Source organism: Rhinoraja longicauda, chromosome 10, assembly GCF_053455715.1.
Source record: "Rhinoraja longicauda isolate Sanriku21f chromosome 10, sRhiLon1.1, whole genome shotgun sequence".
NCBI lineage: Eukaryota > Metazoa > Chordata > Chondrichthyes > Rajiformes > Arhynchobatidae > Rhinoraja > Rhinoraja longicauda.
In genome coordinates this window covers 56,218,170-56,240,360 of record NC_135962.1, presented here as the reverse complement: position 1 = coordinate 56,240,360, position 22,191 = coordinate 56,218,170, and the positions used below count along the sequence as shown (strand labels likewise).

General features: G+C 47.9%; 1 protein-coding gene across 1 annotated transcript in view; it reads right to left on the bottom strand.

Annotated features, from left to right (window-relative positions):
* Nucleotides 1–22,191, bottom strand: part of nrxn3a (neurexin 3a) — a 1,276,003-nt gene that overhangs the window by 636,889 nt on the left and 616,923 nt on the right. The gene's annotated exons all lie outside the window — the stretch shown is intronic.

Sequence of the window (22,191 nt, the reverse complement as noted above, 5' to 3'; positions counted from 1 at the left end):
CGAGTGACATCTTTGACATTTCAATTTTCTCGCTGGATAGTTTTTGATGCCCGGCAGGGGTTCCAGCTCTATAATTTTAATTAACTAGGTGCCAGCAGTCCTGCACTAAAATAGAAGCTGCTAAGATGCTTGCGTTGTCCCGGATCGGCACAATGTTTTCGAAGCAATGGAAATGAAATTATGGAGCAAAAAACTGAATTAAAAAAAACAGTTTTGAAAATTCTAATCATTTCCGTATTACTCCTGTTTGCGAGGCGTCTCTTCATGAGAAATAACTTACAAAAGGTTCCCCTGCAAGAAACCCCGTCGTATAATTTTGCATTTAACTTATGAGCCTTCATTATTACTGTGCCAGAGAAGAGGGCAGCCAATTGCATGCATATATAGACTGCAGCATTGCAAGAATGGGCGGCGGAGATAAACGTTAATTAACTGCAAAAGACAGAAAGCTAACGGGAAAAAAAATCGAGACCAACTTCAAAGCACTGACAACCCACATTGGAAGTCCACCATTATCATTATGTTGAAAGACTGAGGAAGACAGACAGTCTGAAGAAGGGTCTCGACCCGAAATGTCACCCATTCCTTCTCTCCAGAAATGCTGCCTGACCCGCTGAGTTACTCCAGCATTTTGTGATACCTTCTATCTGTACACTGTGGATGGCTCGATTGTAAACATGCGTTGTCTTTCCGCTGACCGGTTAGCACGCAACAAGCAGCAAGCAATTAGCAAGCTACTTGCAATGCCCTTTGGGGCCACACGGTGGCGCAGCGGTAGAGTCGCTGCCTTACACGCATTCAACGCCAGAGACACCCGGGTTCGATCCCGCCCACGGGTGCTGTCGGTACGGAGATTGCACGTTCTCCCCGTGACCTGCGTGGGTTTTTCTCTGGACTTCGGTACACGTGACAATAAACTAAACAGAATATGAGACCACTCGGCCCATCATCTCCATCCTAGCTCTTCTGAAAAGGTCGACCGAGCCATCTGTAAATGTTGCCTGGATTTATAAATGGTGGCGCAATGGGTACAGTTGCTGCCTCACAGCGCCGGAGACCCGGGTTCGATCCCGACTACGGGTGCTGTCTGTACGGAGTTTGTACGTTCTCCCCGTGACCTGCGTGGGTTTTCTCCGAGATCTTCGGTTTCCTCCCACACTCCAAAGACGTGCAGGTTTGTAGGTTAATTGGCTTGGTAAATGTAAAAAATTGTCCCTAGTGGTTGTAGGATAGTGTTAGTATGTGGGGATCGCCGGTCGGCGCGGACCCGGTGGGCCGAAGGGCCTGTTTCCGCGCTGTATCTCTAAAGGGCCTGGTTAAGTGCATTTTTGTGAAACGTGCGTGGGCATTCTTTGAAAATGTACGGGAGATGCATATCTGGTTTCTGGGTTGCATATCTGGGTTTGGAGCCTACTTTAAATGTAATGGCTGACGGCCATAAACATCGCAAAAATTCCCACGCTTACCTGACCGTCAAACTGTCACCACCCGAAACGTCACCCATTCCTTCTGTCCAGAGATGCTGCCTGACCTGCTGAGTTACTCCAGCATTTTGTGATACCTTAAAGGATTATATAGTCTCTTCATCAGCCTCTTCTTGAACTCATAATTATGTTGACTCAGTAATTATTTTAATTCACAGTTTTCCATACAGTGAATCACGTACAATTACACCTACGTTTGGACCTCTTTGAAACTTACCGAATAGTGAGCGGCCTGGATAGAGTGGGTGTGGAGAGGATGTTTCCACTAGTGGGAGAGTCGAGGACTAGAGGGCACAGCCTCAGAATAAAAGGACGTACCTTTAAAAAGGAGATGAGGAGGAATTTCTTCAGCCAGAGGGTGGTGAATCTGTGGAATTCACTGCCACAAAAGGTTGTGGAGGCCACGTCAATGGATGTTTTTAAGGCGAAGATTGATAGATTCTTGATTAGTGCAGGTGTCAGGGGTTATGGGGAGAAGGCAGGAGAATGGGGTTAGGAGGGAGAGATAGATCAGCCATGATCAGCCATCTCTACTCATTCTATACTCACGACTGTGTACCCGGGCACAGTTTGAACTCCATCTCCAAGTTTGCCAACTATTTAGTTTAGTTTAGTTTAGTTTAGTTTAGAGATACAGCGTGGAAACAGGCCCTTTCAGTTACAGTGGGATGTGTAGAGACCCAGTTCCCTGTGCTTGGTAACTATGTCCCCCAATTTTTTTCTTATCAAGAGAGAGAGAAAAGGGGAGGGGAGGTGTGGGGAGAGCTTTTGTGTTCTACTGCCAATGAATAAAAGTAACAGTGGAACAGTTTAGTTTAATTTAGTTTAGAGATACAGCACGCAAACAGGCCCTTTCGGCCCGCTGGGTCCGCGCCGCCCAGCGATCCCCGCACACTAACACTATCCTACACCCACTGGGGACAATGTTTACATTTACCCAGCCAATTAACCTACAAACCTGCACGTCTTTGGAGCGTGGGAGGAAACCGAAGATCTCGGAGAAAACCCACGCGGGTCACGGGGAGAACGTACAAACTCCGTACAGACGGCGCCCGTAGTCGGGATCGAACCCGGGTCTCCGGCACTGCATTCGCTGCGAGGCGGCAACTCTACCGCTGCGCCACCGTGCTGTTGGACGAATTACAGATGGCGATGAGACAGAGTGCAGGAGGGAGATCGAGTGACTGACCAAATGGTGCCGGCACAACAACCTGGCTCTCAATGGCAGTAAGACCAAGGAACTGATTGCGGACTTTGGAAGAGGAAGGACGAGGTTGCCTTATTTCGATGGGACGGATGGTGGAGAGAGCCAAAAGCTTCGAATTCCTGGGCGTGCATGCATCTGAAGATCAGTCCTGGTCCCAGCACACTGTTGCAATCGTGGAGAAAGCACATCAACGCCTCTACTTCCGTAGAAGATGGAGGAGATTCAGTGCGTCTGGACAGATTCTGATTCAGGACGTTGTCAAGAGAGAGTTAGATACAGCTCGGAGGGAGGACGGAATGAAGGGATTATGGGGAGAATGCAGGAACGGGGTACTGATTATGGATGGTCAGCCGTGATCATGTTGAATGGCGGCGCTGGCTCGAAGGGCCGAATGGCCTACTCCTGCACCTATGTTTCTACATTTCTGTGTCTCGACCGATGTTCGGCATCTCAAACGCCCAGGAGCGAAGAAGATTGCAAAAATGTGGTGAACACTGCCCAGTCCATCATTGGGTACTGAGCTCCCCAACCAACGAAGAGATCTACAAGAGACTCTGCCTCAAAATGGCAGCCCGGCATTTCCAGAAACTTCCATGCCACCATTACACCTGGTTCCACCTTTAGCCCTGGCAGCATGTTCCAGGGACCCAGTGCTCTCTGGCTAAGAAGACGTGACCTGCCAATCCCAAGACACCCTTGCATTCCCTCTCTCTCCACCCCCCTCCCCTCCCACCCACCCTAGTTCTCCGACTAGTTTCACTGTCCTCCTGATTAGTTTTACTGATTGTAGGCCTCATTGTCACCTTCCCCTCCGCTAACGACCAACCAGTCTATATTTCCTGCGAGCTACGTCCACCCTTTGATCTGTTGTCTTCACACCTTACCCTTTCACACCTCTAGTCCCCCTCTCCCCGGACTCTCAGTCTGAAGAAGGGTCTCGACCTGAAACGTCGCCTGTTCCTTCTCTCCAGAGGTGCTGCCCGTCCCACCGAGTTACTCCGGCATTTTGTGTCTGCCTTCGGTGTAAACCAGCGTCGGCAGTCTCTTCCTGCACACCCATGACAGAGCAGCCCATTTGATGACCCCAATACCCTAAAGTTTCTTGATCTCCCCCACCGGCAAAGTCATGGGTAAAGGATTGCAGGTGGTGAGCAGATGAGGAGCTTTTGACAGCACTGGGCCTGTATTCGCTGGGGTTTAGAAGGTTGAGGGGGGGACCACATTGAAACACACAGAATAATGAAAGCCACAGACAGAGTGGATGTGGAGAGGACGTTTCCACTGGTGGGAGAGGTCTAGGACCAGAGGTCACAGCCTCAGAATTAAAGGGCGCTCTTTTAGAAACGAAGTGAGGTGGAACTTGTTCAGTCAGAGGGTGGTGAATCTGTGGAACTCATTGCCACAGAGGTCTGTGGAGGCCAAGTCAGTGGATGTATTGAAGGCAGATTCTTAATTAGAACGGGTGTCAATGGGAGAAGGCAGGAAAATGGGATTAGGAGGCAGAGATTAGCCATGACAGATTGGCACAGTAGTGGACGCAGCCCAGACCATCACACAAACCAACCTCCCTCCCATTGAATCCATCCACACCTCGCGCTGCCTCGGCAAGGCCAGCAGCACAATCAAGGACCAGTCGAACCCCGGTCACTCCCTCTTCTCCCCTCTCCCATCGGGCAAGAGGCACAGAAGTGTGAAAATGCACACCTCCAGATTCAGGGACAGTTTCTTCACAGCTGTTATCAGGCAACTGGACCATCCCATCAACAAGAGAGTACTCCTAGGCTACCATCCACCTCATTGGAGACCCTCGGACTATCTTTAATCGGACATTACTGGACTTTATATTGCACTAAACGTTATTCCCTTTATCATTTATCTGTACACTATGGACGGCTCGCAATCATGTATCGTCTTTCTGCTGACTGGTTTAGTTTAGAGATACTGTACAGCGCGGAAACAGGCCCTTCGGCCCACCGGGTCCGCACCGACCAGCGATCCCCACACATTAACACTCCCCACACCCACTAGGGACAAGTTACACTTACACCAAGCTAATTAACCTGCAAACCTGTACGTATTTGGAGTGTGGGAGGAAACCGAAGATCTCGGAGAAAACCCACGCAGGTCACGGGGAGAACGTACAAACTCCGTACAGACAAGCACCCGTAGTCGGGATCGAACCGGGTCTCTGGCGCTGTGAGGCAGCAACTCTACCCGCTGTGCCGACGTGCCGCAACAAGGGCGGCACGGTGGCGCAGCAGTAGAGTTGCCGCCTTACAGCGAATGCAGCGCCGGAGACTCAGGTTCGATCCCTGACTACGGGCGCCGTCTGTGCGGAGTTTGTACGTTCTCCCTGTGACCTGCGTGGGTTTTCTCAAAGATCTTCGGTTTCCTCCCACACTCCAAAGACGTACAGGTATGTAGGTTAATTGACTGGGCAAACGTGAAAATTGTCCCTAGTGGGTGTAGGATAGTGTTAGTGTGCGGGGATCGCTGGGCGGCGCGGACCCGGTGGGCCGAAGGGCCTGTTTCCGCGCTGTATCTCTAAAAACAAAAGCTTTTCACTGCACCTCGGTACACCCAACATTAAACTAAACCAAACTAAAGCAGGAGGAAGAGGCTGTCGACTGAACGATCGATCCGGAGGAAACATGGTAACACTGAAAAACAATCCGTAACATGTCTGGATGTGGGCAGTGACCTCGGCAGCACTTTTAATGTTAACACCAAGAGCCCACATGGACACGCAGATACTCCACTGTCACACCACAACTGAGGGGAATGTGGAAAGAATACATTGGGATGGATCAGGATACTTAGATACATGAACAATAGGTGCAGGAGGAGGCCATTTGGCCCTTCGAGCCAGCACCGCCATTCATTGTGATCATGGCTGATCGTCCACAATCAGTAACCCGTGCCTGCCTTCTCCCCATATCCCTTGATTCCGCTAGCCCCTAGAGCTCTATCTAACTCTCTTTTGGATGAGTGTCTAGAGGTTGATGTAGATTAAGTTGGCTGACAAGCCCAGTTCTTCACTGTTTAGTTTAGTTTAGTTTAGAGATACAGCGTGGAAACAGGCCCTTCGGCCCACCGGGTCCGCGCCGACCGGCGATCCCCGCACACTAACACCATCCTACGCCCACTAGGGATAATTTTTACATTTACCAAGCCAATTAACCTACATACCTGTACGTCTTTGGAGTGTGGGAGGAAACCAAAGATCTTGGAGAAAACCCACGCAGGTCACGGGGAGAACGTACAAACTCCGTACAGACGGCGCCCGTAGTCAGGATCGAACCCGGGTCCCTGGCGCTGTGAGGCAGCAACTCTACCGCTGCGCCACCGTGCTGTTTGACTCTATGGTTTTAGCGGGTAGTCCATAGAGCTCAGAGGACTATCGGAACACAGCTACCAGCCTTGGAGGACATCTGCAACACACGGTGCCTCAGAAAAGCCACCAGCATCCACAAAGACTCTTCACACCCCTGCAACAGTCTGTTCGAACTTCTACCATCGGGCAGACGATACAAGGCCTTCTATGCCCGCACCTCCAGACTCAGGAACAGCTTCATCCCCAGGGCCATAGCTGCTATGAACCGGTCCTGCTGAGCCGGATGGTCACATCGCACAGTGATCCGGCACAGATCTACTTGCACTTTATTCTGTTTTAAAACTGTTTCTAATTTTGTTTCACTGGATTGTATAAATTAATACTGACTAGCTAATTAATTTATTGCATCGTATGGGAGGCGCATTCCCAATCTCGTTGTACCCCTGTACAATGGCAATAAAGATATATTATATTGTATTGTATTGTATTGTATTGTAGATGTAATTGATAGGTTATTAGCTTCTTATCTTATGGATGTACGACCTGCCAGGAGTCCGACCATCTCACTAGTTCTACGTTGTCTCACTTCCTCATCCACTTCCTGCCCTCTAAGAGCAATTCCTTTGCAGATGCCAATTATCCTACAAACCCCACTGTAGGGCACGGAAGGAAACCGGAGCACCCGGAGGAAACACGCGCGGTCACAGGAAGAACGTGCAAACTCCACGCAGGCATCAGCGCCCGAGGTCAGGATCGAACCGGGGTCTCTGGCGCCGTGAGGCAGCAACTCTACCAGCTGCGCCACCGCGCCACCTTAGATGTCCCACTGGGGACCAATCAAAAGAACAAAAGGCAAATGAATAAAGTAATAATTAGAAGCTGCAGTAAGGGGTGAAGAAGGACATTTAGCTCCCAGGAGATAACTCAACATCATTTAAAAACACTCAACGCAAATCTTTTAACAAATTGTAATTAATTCTTTTTATCTCCGCCAGTTTCTCTGGACAATTGGTTTATACGCAGGCTTTCTATTGTATTGTCTCGACATTTTCATTCCAGAAACTGTCAAAATATATAAATTATAATTTTATAAAAACCAGGTCGGTTACGGTGGCGCGGCGGTAGAGTTGCCGCCTTACAGCAAATGCAGCGCCGGAGACTCAGGTTCGATCCCGACTACGGGCGCTGTCTGTACGGAGTTTGTACGTTCTCCCCGTGACCTGCGTGGGTTTTCTCCGAGATCTTCGGTTTCCTCCCACACTCCAAAGACGTGCGGGTTTGTGGGTCAATTGGCTTGGCGTATGTGTAAATCGTCCCTAGTGTGTGCAGGATAGTGTTAATGTGCGGGGATCGTTGGTCCCGGAGATCTGAAGGGCCTGTTTCCGCGCTAACTAAACTAAAAACAATAATCATTTGGCAGGATTTAGTACATCTCTTACTACATCCTATCTTTGTCCCGCCCTCCCCCCTGACATCAGTCTGAAGAAGGGGCTCAACCCGAAACATCACCCATTCCTTCGGTCCTGAGGTGCTGCCTGACCCGCTGAGTTACTCCTGCATTTTGTGATACCTTCGATTTGGCAGGATTTCATCAGCATTGAAAAAATTTATATAGGCACTTATGTAAATCTTGAGTGGGTGCGACTACACTACATCCAGTGAATTGGCCTCCACTGCCCTCTGTGGCAGAGAATTCCACAAATTCACAACTCTGGGTGGAAACGTTTTTTCTCAACTCAGGTTAATTGGCCTTCTATAAATTGACCGTTGTGTGTTGGGAGTGGATGAGAATAACGTAGAACTAGTGTAAACGGGTGAATGACGTTCGACCATGGACTCGGTGGGCTGAGGGACTAGTTTCCGTGTGGCATCTCTAAACTAAATTAAACACTTTGCGCTCAGATAGACACACAACGTGCTGGAATAACTCTGCGGGTGAGGCCTGAATAAATTCTCCATTTAATTTCTTGAGAATGAATTCATGAATTCATAATAAATGGACGGGTAACGTTTTGGGTCAGGACCCATCTTCTTTGTCCTTACACCAGGAGTTTAAACAGAAACATAGTAAATAGGTGCAGGATTTGGCCATTCGGCCCTTCGAGCCAGCACCGCCATTCACTATGATCATCCAAAATCAGTACCCCGTTCCTGCTTTCTTCCCATATCCCTTGATTCCATTAGCTCTAAGAGCTCTATCTAACTCTCTCTTGAAGACATCCAGTGAATCGGTCTCCACTGCCTTCTGTGGCAGAGAATTCCACAGATTCACAACTCTCTGGCTGAAAAAGCTTTTCCTCGTCTTAATCCTAAATGGCCTACCCCTTATTCTTAAACTGTGACCCCTGGGTCTGGACTCCCCCAACATCGGGAACATTTTTCCTGCATCTCGCCTGTCCAATCCCTTAAGAATTTTATATGTTTCCACAAAGAGGAAGCAGATTGAACTTAATTCCCTTCCATCACAGTGAGGAATGTGTGGAATCCGCTGTGATGGATGTTTATGTTAACTTTTATTTTGGTTGTGTGTCTTGTTGCTTTTCACTTAGTATGGCTGTATGGTAACTAAAATTTCACTGTACCTTAACTGGCACATGTGACAATAAACTGACCTTGAAACTCTCTGCGTTCAGAATGGCCTACCCCTAATTCTTAAACTGTGGCCCCTGGTTCTGGACTCCCCCAACATCGGGAACATGTTTCCTACCTCTAGCGTGTCCAATCCCTTAATAATCTGATATGTATCGATAAGATCCCCTCTCACCCTTCTAAATTCCAGTGTATACAAGCCTAGTTGCTCCAGTCTTTCAACATACGACAGTCCCGCATTTCTAGGCCGAAGGGCCTGTTTCCGCCTTTCTGGGAATTAACAATAGACAATAGACAATAGGTGCAGGAGGAGGCCATTCGGCCCTTCGAGCCAGCACCGCCATTCAATGTGATCATGGCTGATCATTCTCAATCAGTACCCCGTTCCTGCCTTCTCCCCATACCCCCTGACTCCGCTATCCTTAAGAGCTCTATCTAGCTCTCCCTTGAATGCATTCAGAGAATTGGCCTCCACTGCCTTCTGAGGCAGTGAATTCCACAGATTCACAACTCTCTGACTGAAAAAGTGTTTCCTCATCTCAGTTCTAAATGGCCTACCCCTTATTCTTAAACTGTGGCCCCTTGTTCTGGACTGACCCTAACATTGGGAACATGTTTCCTGCCTCTAACGTGTCCAACCCCTTAACCTAGTGAACCTACGCTGGACTCCCTCAATGGCAAGAACGTCTTTCCTCAAATTAGGAGACCAGATCTGGTCCAAACGGCGCACAGCAATGTTCAAACACTGGGGACAGTGCAGAGATACTGAATCTACAGTCGACCAAAGAGATGAGACATGAAAGGGTGCACACAGAGGAAGGCAGAAATTAGACTTTAGCTTGGGGATGGTCATAATTACAGGACTACATATCTCGGTTGAAAGGACAAATGAGACGAGGAGCAAGGAGGGGCGGGTGAGAAATTGGCCTTTAGAAGTTCTGTACAAATCAGTTAATGGTTGAAACGTCCTGTTAGATCAAAGGAACAAATAGAGAAATTCATAATCATTGGATGCAGCAGCAAGGGGCTAAAGAAGGGCATTTTAGCTCTCAGGATATAACTCGACATAATATAAAAACACTCAGCGCAAATCTTTGGACAAATTGTAATTAATTATTATTATCTCCATCAGTTTCTCTGGACAATTGCTTTGTACGTGGGATTTCTTATAAATCATTGCATAGAAGTACGTTTTTTTTTTTTATAATTCCAGAAACTATCAAAATAAATAGATTATAATTTTGATAAAAAGTACAGATAATAATCATTTGACAGGATTTCGTCTGCATTGAAATGAACGAGATGTGCGATGTATTAAATCGTGTATGACTGTGGGTGTGACTGTGCTGGAAACGTTGACAGTCTTATCGCGCAACCCACACTGCTGAGTTACTCCAGCATTTTGTGAAATAATCACAGTGGAATCGGTTATTTGCTGAGGGACTGGGGAAATTGACCAGATGAACTCACGGCGGCGCAGCGGTAGAGTTGCTGCCTCACAGCGCCAGAGACCCGGGTTCGATCCCGCCTACGGGTGCTGTCCGTACGGAGTTTGTACGTTCTCCCCGTGACCTGCGTGGGTTTTCTCTGAGATCTTCAGTTTCCTCCCACACTCCAAAGACGTACAGGTTTGTAGGTTAATTAGCTTGGTAAATGTAAAAACTGTCCCTCGTGGGTGTAGGATAGTGTTAGTGTGCGGGGATCGCTGGTCGGCGCGGGCCCGGTGGGTCGAAGGGGCCTGTTTCCGCACTGTATCTCTAAACTAAACTAAACTAAACTAGATGACCCCACAAGTGGTTGATCCTTGAGTGCTCTCTGAAACCACCATACCAAGCTCTCAACTGCACCATTGCCTCGGAGTTGAGTTGTTTCAGAAGGTGCCTCGTCAGTTTTAGCTAAGTTTAGTTCAGAGATACAGCCGAGTCCACGCCGACCAGCGATCCCCGCACACGTACACTATCCTACACACACACACTAGGGGCAATTTTACATTTACACCAAAGCCAATTAACCAACAAACCTGTACGTCTTTGGAGGGTGGGAGGAAAACGAAGATCTCGGCGAAAACCCACGCAGGTCACGGGTGCTGTCCGTACGGAGTTTGTACGTTCTCCCCGTGACCTGCGTGGGTTCTCTCCGGTTTCTCCAGTTCCCTCTCATTCTCCAAAGGCGTGCAGGTTAGTCGGTTGATTGGTTTGGTGAAAATTGTAAATTGTCCCCTGGTATGCGTGAGCATGGGATAGTGCTAGCGTGCGGGGATCGCTGGTCGGCGCGGACTCTGTGGGCAGAAGGATGTGTTCTCGCGCTGTATCTCTAAACTAAACTAAGCTAAACTAAACACTCCTCTCTCTATGAGGCATAGACAGGGTAGACAGTCAGAACCTTTTTTTGCCCAGATTGGAAATATCAAATACTAGAGGACATAGCTTTAGGTTGAAAGGGGCAAAATTTAAAGGAGCATTGAGGGCAAGTTTTTTCTACACAGAGGCCGGCGTGTGTCTAGAACGCACTGCCCAGGGGTAATCCAAAAGCCCAGGGCTTATCCAAAAGCCTCTTGAATGCCACTGCTGTATCGGCAGTGGAGGCCGATACAGCAGTGGCATTCAAGAGGCTTTTGGATAGACGCATGGATATGCAGGAAATGGAGAGGTACGGTTTGTGCACAGGTGGATAAAACATAGAAACATAGAAAATAGGTGCAGGAGGAGGCCATTCGGCCCTTCGAGCCAGCACCGCCATTCATTGTGATCGTGGCTGATCATCCACAATCAGTAACCCGTGCCTGCCTTCTCCCCATACCCCTTGATTCCGCCAGCCCCTGGAGCTCTATCTAACTCTCTTTTAAATTCATCCAGTGAATTGGCCTCCACTGCCCACTGTAGCAGAGAATTCCACAAATTCACAACTCTCTGGGTGAAAAAGTTTTTCTTCTCACCTCTGTTTTAAATGGCCTCCCCTTTATTCTTAGACTGTGTGGCCCCTGGTTCTGGACTCCCCCAACATTGGGAACATTTTACCTGCATCTAGCTTGTCCAGTCCTTTTTATAATTTGATACGTCTCTATAAGATCCCCCTCTCATCCTTCTAAACCCCAGTGAATACAAGTCCAGTCTTTCCAATCTTTCCTCACATGACAGTCCCGCCATCCCGGGGATTAACCTGGTGAACCTATGCTGCTGCACTGCCTCAATAGCAAGGACGTCCGTCCTCAAATTAGTAGACTAAAACTGCACACGAGTTGGTCTTGGCATCATGTTCAGCACAGACATTGCGGGCCGAAAGGGCTGCTATGTTCTATCTTCCCTTAATCTATCCCCCCTGACTTGATTTCCTTACACAGGGTCTTACCCCTCCCCCTCTTGTTTTTCCCTTCTCTCTCCTAGTCTTCCTCTCTCTTTTGACCAGATCCTAATTCTGGCAAAACATAAACTCGGAGGCTGTGGAGTGGTCTACAGATCGCCACAAAAGGTCACAGAGTGATGGGGTAACTCAGTGGATCAGGCAGCATCTCTGGAGACCATGGAATAGGTGAAGTTTCAGACTGCAGAAGGGTCTCGACCCGAAATGTCATCTATGCACATTCTCCAGAGATGCTGCCTGACCCGCTGAGTTACTCCAGCACTCTGTGAAACGTCACCTATCCCATGTTCTCCAGAGATCCTGCCTGACCCGCTGAGTTACTCCAGCACTCTGTGAAACTCCAGCACTATGTTTCTACAGATCATCACAGATCACTGGGAGGGGGGGGGGGGGGGGGGGGAAGCATTGAGAATTAAGGAGGACTTGTAACTTTGTCAGTGCCTGTGTTTAGATTAGTTTAGTTTAGTTTATTGTCACGTGTACCAAGGCACAACAAGAAGCTTTTGTTGCGTGCTAACCTGTCATTACAATTGAGCGATTCACAGTATACATATAAAATAAGAAGTGTCGTTGTAGGTCCCTGGTTCGATCCCGACTACGGGCGCTGTCTGTACGGAGTTTGTACGTTCTCCCCGTGACCTGTGTGGGTTTTCTCCGAGATCTTCAGTTTCCTCCCACACTCCAAAGACGTGCAGGTTTGTAGGTTAATTGGCTTGGTAAATGTAAAAATTGTCCCTAGTGGGTGTCGCAAAGTGTTAATATGCGGGGATTGTTGGGCGGCGTGGACCCAGTGGGCCGAAGGGCCTGTTTGCGTGCTGTATCTCTAAACTAAACTAAACTAAACTGTTCCACTGTTACTTTTATTCATTGGCAGTAGAACACAAAAGCTCTCCCCACACCTCCCCTCCCCTTTTCTCTCTCTCTTGATAAAAAAATAATTGGGGGGCATAGTTACCAAGCACAGGGAACTGGGTCTCTACACATCCCACTGCAACTGAAAGGGCCTGTTTCCGCGCTGTATCTCTAAACTAAACTAAACTAAACTAAATAGTTGGCAAACTTGGAGATGGAGTTCAAACTGTGCCCGGGTACACAGTCGTGAGTATAGAATGAGTAGAGATGGCTGATCATGGCTGATCTATCTTTCCCTCCTAACCCCATTCTCCTGCCTTCTCCAAGTTGGGCCAAAGGGCCTGTTTCCACAGTGTATCACACCACGACTCTATGACTTATTCTAAAGATAGACTCAGTGTAAAATTGTCACTGTAGGAAAGAAAACTGCAGATGCTGGTTCGAAACGAAGGTGGACACAAAATGCTGGAGTAACTCAGCGGGTCAGGCAGCATCTATGGAGAGAAGGAATGGGTGACGTTTCGGGTCGAGACCCTTCTAAATCGTCGCTGGTCAGTGTTAGTGTGCTGGGATCGCTGGTCGGTGCAGACTCAGCGGGCCGAAAGGGCACCTGTTTCCGCGCCTGTATCTCTAAACTAAACTAAACTAAGGAGTAGAGAGTGTGGAGTGATTCTAATGTGTGATTGCAGATTTCCTTCTGTGGCTAACACGCAAATAATGGCCTGGGTTGGGCACCATCTTGTCCACATGTATACAGCTTCGGTGGTGAATCTTTTGTGCGTACTTCGTACGCAAAAACAGGGAATCTCCCTGTCCTGTACCTGGGTACAAGTGACAAAAATGTAGCTTCATCATCATTACACATCATCAGGCAACAAGTACTGGTGGCATCTCAGTGCTCTGATGTTATCGTGCGTCAAGGCCTATTTCAGATGACCATGTTATTTTTAGGCACCTAGTTACAGGAAAGATGTTGTCAAGCTGGCAAGGGTGACAGAGAATGTTTACGAGGATGTTGCCAGGACTAGAGGGTGTGAGCTACAGGGAGAGGTTGAGCAGGCTGGGACTCTATTCCTTGGAGCGCAGGAGGATGAGGGGTGATCTTATAGAGGTGTACAAAATCATGAGAGGAATAGATCGGGTAGATGCACAGAATCTCTTGCCCAGAGTAGGGGAGTCGAGGACCAGAGGACATACTGTAGGTTTCAGGTGAAGGGGAAAAGATTTAATAGGAATCCGAGGGGTAACTTTTTTTCACACAGAGGGTGGTGGGTGTATGGAACGAGCTGCCAGAGGAGGTGGTTGAGGCTGGGACTATCCCAACGTTTAAGAAACAGTTGGACAGGTACACGGATAGGACAGGTTTGGAGGGATATGGATCAAATGCGGGCAGGTGGGACTAGTGTGGCTGGGGCAGGTTGGCCGGTGTGGGCGAGTTGGGCCGAACGGCCTGTTCCCACAGTGCGTCACTCTACGACTCTATGACTTATTCCAAAGATAGACTCAAAATGGTGGAGTAACTCAGCGGGGCAGGCAGCATCTCTGGAGAGAAGGAATGGGTGGCGTTTCGGGGTCGAGACCCTTCTTCATTGCACACGCCAAGTATGTACATTAATCGTTGCAATGTACGCCGTTCCATTTCTTTTGGAGATACTGATCGGATGATGACCATGTACCAGAGAAAAACGATCAATACTGACATTTACTTTATAACATGGCACGGGAATTCGAATCAATGTATTCAGAATGTGGAGCAGGTCCTCTAAACAACAGAACCATTAATAATGCAACTGGAAAGGTTTCCATTACGATTATGCAAACCGCGTAAGACATAAAGCCAATAGCCTGCGACAACACGCCTCATTTCACATGCTAACTCTGTTCAAAATGTAACTAATATTCACTCAATGACAAGTGTAGGGCGGACAGTAGAAACCGAGGACTTATAACAATGTGAAGGTATCACAAAATGCTGGAGTAACTCAGCGGGTCAGGCAGCACCGAGCCGCAGCGAGACTCCTGACGGGTACCCGTAAAAGGGACCACATCACGCCGATTCTGGCCTCTCTCCACTGGCTCCCTGTACGGTACAGAATCAACTTCAAGCTCCTCCTATTCACATATAAAGCCCTAAATGGACAACCCCCCCCCTACATCAAAAATCTTCTAACCCACCTCTCTAACTCCAGGTCCCTCAGGTCGGCCGACTTGGGGCTACTGACTATCCCGCGGTCTAGGCTTAAGCTTAGGGGTGACCGCGCTTTTGTGGTTGCAGCTCCTACACTGTGGAACAGCATCCCTCTCCCCATCAGAACTGCCCCCTCCATCGACTCCTTTAAGTCCAGGCTCAAAACCTATTTCTACTCCCTAGCGTTTGAGACTCATTGCGCTGTGAACTGTTCTGTATGTGCTGTTGTGTTTGCGTGCCACTGTATGTTTCATTTTTTCCTTAGTACCTAATCAGATGTACAGCACTTTGGTCAACGTGGGTTGTTTTTAAATGTGCTATACAAATAAAATTGACTTGACTTGACTTGACCTCAGGAGAGAGGGAATGGGTGATGTTTCGGGTCGTCTCTAGTTGGTGCTGCATAGTTGGTGTCAGAATCTTACAGTGTGGATACAGGCCCTTCGGCCCAACTTGCCCACACCAACCAACATGTCCCATCTACATTAGTCCCACCGGCCTGCGTTTGGTCCATTGCCCTCTAAACCTGTCCTATCCATGTCTAGATTTTTATTTAGTTCAACATTGCGGTAGTCCCTGCCTCAACTACCTCCTCTGGCAGCTCGTTCCATACACGCACCATTCTTTGTGTGAAAAAGTTACCGCTCAAGTTCCTATTAAATCTTTACTTCCCTCAACTTAAACCGATGTCCTCTGATTCTTGATTGTCCGACTCTGGGGCAAGAGACAGCGTGTGTTCATGTCTTTTCGTTGTATCAATGCCTTCTAAGAGGGATGCATAAAAATTCACTGCGCTGTTGCGAAGTCCAGAGGAGTTATTGTTGGGTTCTGACCCCCTACCTACCCATCAATGAAAGGAAATAGATAGTAGACTAACTTCAGTCTGTTTGTTTAAAAGTATGAGGTACATCAGGCTTGATGGGGAGAAGGCAGGGAAATGGGTTTAGTAGGACAAGATAGATCAGCCATGAGTACGGTTGCCAACATCCCGTATTTTGAGCTAAATTGGTTTGTCCCGTACGGGACCGCCCTTGTCCCGTATTAGGCCCGGTGGGGCGCTGTAGGCCCCCGACGCTGTAGGCCCGGACAACGCTGTAGGCCCACTGTAGGACCGGACGACACTGTAGGCCCGGACACTGTAGGCCCGGACGACACTGTAGGCCTAGACACTGTAGGACCGGACACTGTAGGCCCGGACATTGTAGGACCGGACACTGTAGGCCCGGACATTGTAGTCATGGACACTGTAGGCCGGGACACTGTAGTCATGGACACTGTAGGCCCGGACACTGTAGTCATGGACACTGTAGGCCCGGGCGCCGCCTAACAGAGGTTGCGTAGCAGCCCGCCTCCCGGAGCGGGGGCACGTGGGCGCTGGCTGGCTGGGTGAGGTCACGTGGGGCACGGGGCAGTGACGTCACCCTTTGTCCCTAATTTGCGAGTGAGGAAGATGGCAACCATAGCCATGTGTGAATGGTAGAGTAGACTGGTTGGGCCCAATGACCCAAGGGGCCACACAGTCTAAGAATAAAGGGGAGGCCGTTTAAAACAGAGGTGAGAAGAAACTTTTTCACCCAGAGAGTTGTGAATTTGTGGAATTCTCTGCCACAGAGGGCAGTGGAGGCCAATTCAATGGATGAATTTAAAAGAGAGTTCGATAGAGCTCTAGGGGCTAGCGGAATCAAGGAGTATGGGGGAGAAGGCAGGCACGGGATACTGATTGTGGATGATCGGCCATGATCCCAATGAATGGCGGTGCTGGCTTGAAGGGCCAAATGGCCTCCTCCTGCACCTATTTTCTATGTTTCTATGTCTACACTTGGGAAGAAGTCTTCAGTTTCAGTTTAGTTTATTGTCACGTGTACCGAGGTACAGTGAAAAGCTTTTAGTTTAGTTTAGAATGGGGTTAGGAGGGAGAGATAGAGCAGCCATGACTTGATGGGCCAAATGGCCTAGGTCTGCTCCTATCACCTATGACCTTATGACCCATCTGATGTTACACTCCATCGATTTATTTCATGCCAGGGCAAAAGGGTTTAAAGGGCAGATCTTCCCTGAAATGTCCAAACTCCAAATTTACCTCCAACTTCTCAAACTGACGAGGAAAGAACAGTAAACAGTCTTTTCAACATAGCAAAAGTAGAGGAGGTTTCACGTTTTCCAACAGTTTACATAAATCAGCTCTGGATAATTTGAACAACACACTCTTTGGTCATGGGTTTAGATTTTTATGACACTAGGTGATACTAGAAGGTGAGGGCAGCACGGTGGCGCAGCGGTAGAGTTGCTGCCTTACAGCGAATGCAGCGCCGGAGACTCAGGTTCCAGCCCGACTATGGGCGCCGTCTGTACGGAGTTTGGTAAATGTCAAAATTGTCCCCAGTGGGTGTAGGATATAGTGTTAGTGTGCGGGGATCGCTGGTCGGCGCGGGCCTGGTGGGTCGAAAGGGCCTGTTTCCGCGCTCTAAACTAAACTAAGCTAGATGACCCCAGGCCCACCACAAGTGGTTGATCCTTGAGTGCTCTCTGAAACCACCATACCAAGCTCTCAACTGCACCATCGCTTCGGAGTTGAGTTGTTTCAGAAGGTGCCTCGTCAGTTTTAGCTAACTTTAGTTCAGAGATACAGCCGAGTCCACGCCGACCAGCGATCCCCGCACACGTACACTATCCTACACACACACACTAGGGGCAGGTTTACATTTACACCAAAGCCAATTAACCAACAAACCTGTGCGTCTTTGGAGTGTGGGAGGAAAACGAAGATCTCGGCGAAAACCCACGCAGGTCATGGGGAGAACGTACAAACCACCGTACAGACGGCACCCATAGTCGGGATTGAACCCGGGTCTCTGGCGCTGCATTCGCTGTAAGGCAGCAACTCTACCGCTGCGCCACCGTGCCGCCCCGTGGCATCTTCAGGGACCAGTTAGGGATAGGGGATAGATATATTGTTGGCAGAGACCAGATCCCTCCAAAACAATCAATCAAGCAAATAAATAGGTAGATAAATGATTGGATGCATGAATGAATGAAATGAATAAATAGTTAATTACTTCAGTAGTCATTTACCTAATTAATTGCTTGATTGATAAAATGATGGATCGATCTATCAATTAATCAAATAGCTAAATGGTTACTTAAATTATTGACTATTCACTCATTTCAATTGATCGATTGATGATCAATCGTTGCCGAATAGTTCCTTTCTATCTTGAGTGCTTCCAAGAATTTTGGAAAGGCAGGGAGAACAGGGCGCGGTGGCGCAGCGGTAGAGTTGCTGCCTCACAGTGCGGAGATCCAGGTTCGATCCCGACTGCGGGCGCTGTCTGTACGGAGTTTGCACGTTCTCCCCGTGACCTGCGTGGGTTTTCTCTGAGATCGTCAGTTTCCTCCCGCACTCCAACGACGTACAGGTTTGTAGGTTAATTGGCTTGGTATGAATGTAAATATTGGCCCTAGTGTAGGATAGTGTTGATGTGCGGCGATCGCTGGTCGGTGTGGACTCGGTGGGCTGAAGGGCCCTGTTTCCGCGCTGTATTTCTAAAACGAAAACTAACAGGAAAATAAAGATTTGACACAGCAACAAGAGTACTCTTTCACCCAGAGTAGGGGTATCGAGGACCAGAGGACATAGGTTCAAGATGAAGGGGAAAAGATTTAATAGGAATCCGAGGGGTAACTTTTTCACACAGAGGGTGGTGGGTATGTGGAACGAGCTGCCAGAGGAGGTCGTTAAGGCTGGGACTATCCCATCGTTTAAGAAACAGTTGGACAGGTACATTTACAGGACAGGTTTGGGAGAGATATGGACCAAGCGCAGGCAAGTGGGACTGTATTTGGGACATTGTTGGCCGGTGTGGGCGAGTTGGGCCGAAGGGCCTGTTTCCACACTGTATCAATCTATGACTCTATGACTCTATGAAAATGTTGTTTGACGCATTGTGGTCCGAAAGAACAAATTGTTTGATGGAATGAATTGGGCGGACTAAACGATTCTCTCAGATTTAGAAGGCTTTGCGAAATGTCTTTCCCATTGCCAGCCATAGGTGGTGTACTCATGCACTGAGAATCAGGTCCAGGCCCAATAACTTGCTTCATCTGAAACAGGTCTTTCCCCAATTCACAGCAGTATCAGTTCAAACCACAGCAGGAGGTAATTTGCTGAGAGAGATTACGTGAAGACAGAGAAATATTAAATGAGAGAGGTAAATACACTTTGCACATCGTGAATTAGGCAAAACCTTTACCACATCGACAGCAACAGTTTCAGATGATGGCTCAGTACCAGTTTAAAGGTTTATTCGAAGACAGACACAAAATGCTGGAGTAACTCAACGGGACAGGCAGCATCTCTGGAGCGAAGGAATGGGTGACGTTTCGGGTCGAGACCCTTCTTCAGACTGAAGTGCCTCGACCTAATACGTCACCCATTCCTTCTCTCCAGAGATGCTGCCTGCCCCGCTGAGTTACTCCAGCATTTTGTGTCTGTCTTCAGCTTAAACCAGCATCTGTAGTTCCTTCCTTCCTACCTATGCACAGGTTTATAGGGATGGGCAGGAAATGCCAGTGAAACCATCTGCTTTAAATGAATAAAATGTATCTGCAGGGGATGGCAGGAAACTTCTTCCAAACGTTCCCACATTCTACTGATCTCATCTGCAACCAATTACATTTAGAATGAAGATAGACGCAAAGTGCTGGAGTAACTCAGCGGGTCAGGCAGCATCTCTGAAGAGAAGGAATAGGTGACGTTTCGGGTCGAGATTCTTCTTCAGACTGAGAGTCGGGGGCATTACATTAATTGCAGTTCTGGTTATCCAGGAGGTCCACTGTTCTGCCCGGCCCCTGGTCAAATCAATAGCCCTTACTGTTCAAGACAGAGCAATGACATTCTTACTTGCAGCAGCACAACAGAATATGCAAACACAGTACACTGTAGACAATATAATAAAGGAGAAAAAGGTTCATCGTGTGTGTGTATATATGTGTGTGTGTGTGTGTATATTTTAATACATATATCTGTGTGTATATCTGTTGTGTGTGTCAATATATGTGTGTGTATATATATGTGTGTGTGTGTGCGTGTATATGTGTGTGCGTATATATGTGTGTGCATATATATGTGTGTGTGTGTATGTGTGTGTATATGTATGTGTGTGTGTATATATATATTTGTGTGTGTATATATATATGCGGCCCGGTGGTATGAACGTCGACTTCTCCAACTTCAGATAGCTCCTCTGTCCCTCCCTTCCCCTCCTCCTTCCCAGATCTCCCTCTATCTTCCTGTCTCCACCTATATCCTTCCTTTGTCCCACCCCCGACATCAGTCTGAAGAAGGGTCTCGACCCGAAACGTCACCCATTCCTTCTCTCCCGAGATGCTGCCTGACCTGCTGAGTTACTCCAGCATTTTGTGAATAAATCGATTTGTACCAGCATCTGCAGTTATTTTCTTATATTTCTTGTATATATATATATATGTGTGTGTGTGTATATATGTGTGTATGTACATGTGTACATGTGTACATATGTGTGTGTGTATATATATATGTGTGTGTGGGTATATATATGTGTGTATATATATATATATGTTTGCATGTATGTATGTGAGTATGTGTGTGTATATAAATGTATACACACGTATATAAATATATACACACATACATACACATACACATAAAAACAATGAAATAATAGAGCAAAAAGACAAAGCCAATGTCCCCAAGCCAATGTAGTTCAGGGTGTAATTAGAGGTTGTAGTGTTTAATAGGCTGATGGGTGTTGGGAAGTGGCTGATCCTGAACCTGGACGTTAGTTTTCAGGCTCCATTTATGACTGAAGCTTGATGGAAATAAACTGAACTCAATCTTGAAGGTGTGTATAAGAAGATGACGACGCTGCAACCCAAAACCACGTTTGCCAATTCCCTCCACAGATGGGTGACGTTTGGGGTCGAGACCCTTCTTCGGTCGTCTCTCCGACGACCGTCCGGCGCGGCCTGCAACCACAACAACCTGACCGCGAGAGAAGACAGCAGGAGAGGAGAAAGACATTGTGGCCATCCATCACAGTGAGGAGAGAGAGGACTGGAGGAGGAGACTCACTGTGATGGATGTTTCTTTGATGGATGTTTCTTTTTTTGTGTGTTTTTGGGGTTGTGTAATTTTAATGCCTATTTAATGCTTTTATTGTTGGACTGTGGGTGACTGAATTTCGTCCAATATTGGATGACAAATAAAGCTATCTTGAATCTTGAATCCTCTCTCGCTGCTCCCCCTCTGTGATTCCTCCTGCTCTCTGACCGACGTTTTAACCCAGGCTCGCATTCATTTGTTCTACATCTCTCCACATCATCGTCTATACCTCTTGCTCCCCTTTCCTGCGACTCTCAGTCTGAAGAAGGGTCTCGACCCGAAATGTCACCCATTCCTTCTCTCCAGAGATGCTGCCTGTTCCCGCTGAGTTACTCCAGCATTTTGTGCCTACCTTCGGTTTAATCCAGCATCTGCAGTTCCTTCCCACACAATATGTAGCACGCGTGGAACGTAGACAATAGACAATAGACAATAGGGGTGCAGGAGGAGGCCATTCGGCCCTTCGAGCCAGCACCGCCATTCAATGTGATCATGGCTGATCATTCTCAATCAGTACCCCATTCCTGCCTTCTCCCCATACCCCCTGACTCCGCTATCCTTAAGAGCTCTATCTAGCTCTCTCTCTGACAACAGGAGCGATAGACTGTTGGGTTCAACAACGATTGAGTGTACGCATAGTTACAATGGCAGAATACTTACCCTTGGACCTGGATATTAGTACCAGTGCACAGCTTAAGCCTGTGAATGTGTGCAAACCAACACTGTTGGGAAATGAGAAAATCTTTGCCTGCCATCGGTAAAGTTATGCTTGCCATTTCAGGAGAAATAAGAAATAAGTCTAATACCTCAGACTTTGAGGTGATTAAGTCCGGCTAAGGCAACGAGTTAATACATAGAAACATAGAAACATAGAAACATAGAAAATAGGTGCAGGAGTAGGCCATTCGGCCCTTCGAGCCTGCACCGCCATTCAATATGATCATGGCTGATCATCCAACTCAGTATCCCGTACCTGCCTTCTCTCCATACCCCCTGATCCATTTAGCCACAAGGGCCACATCTAACTCCCTCTTAAAT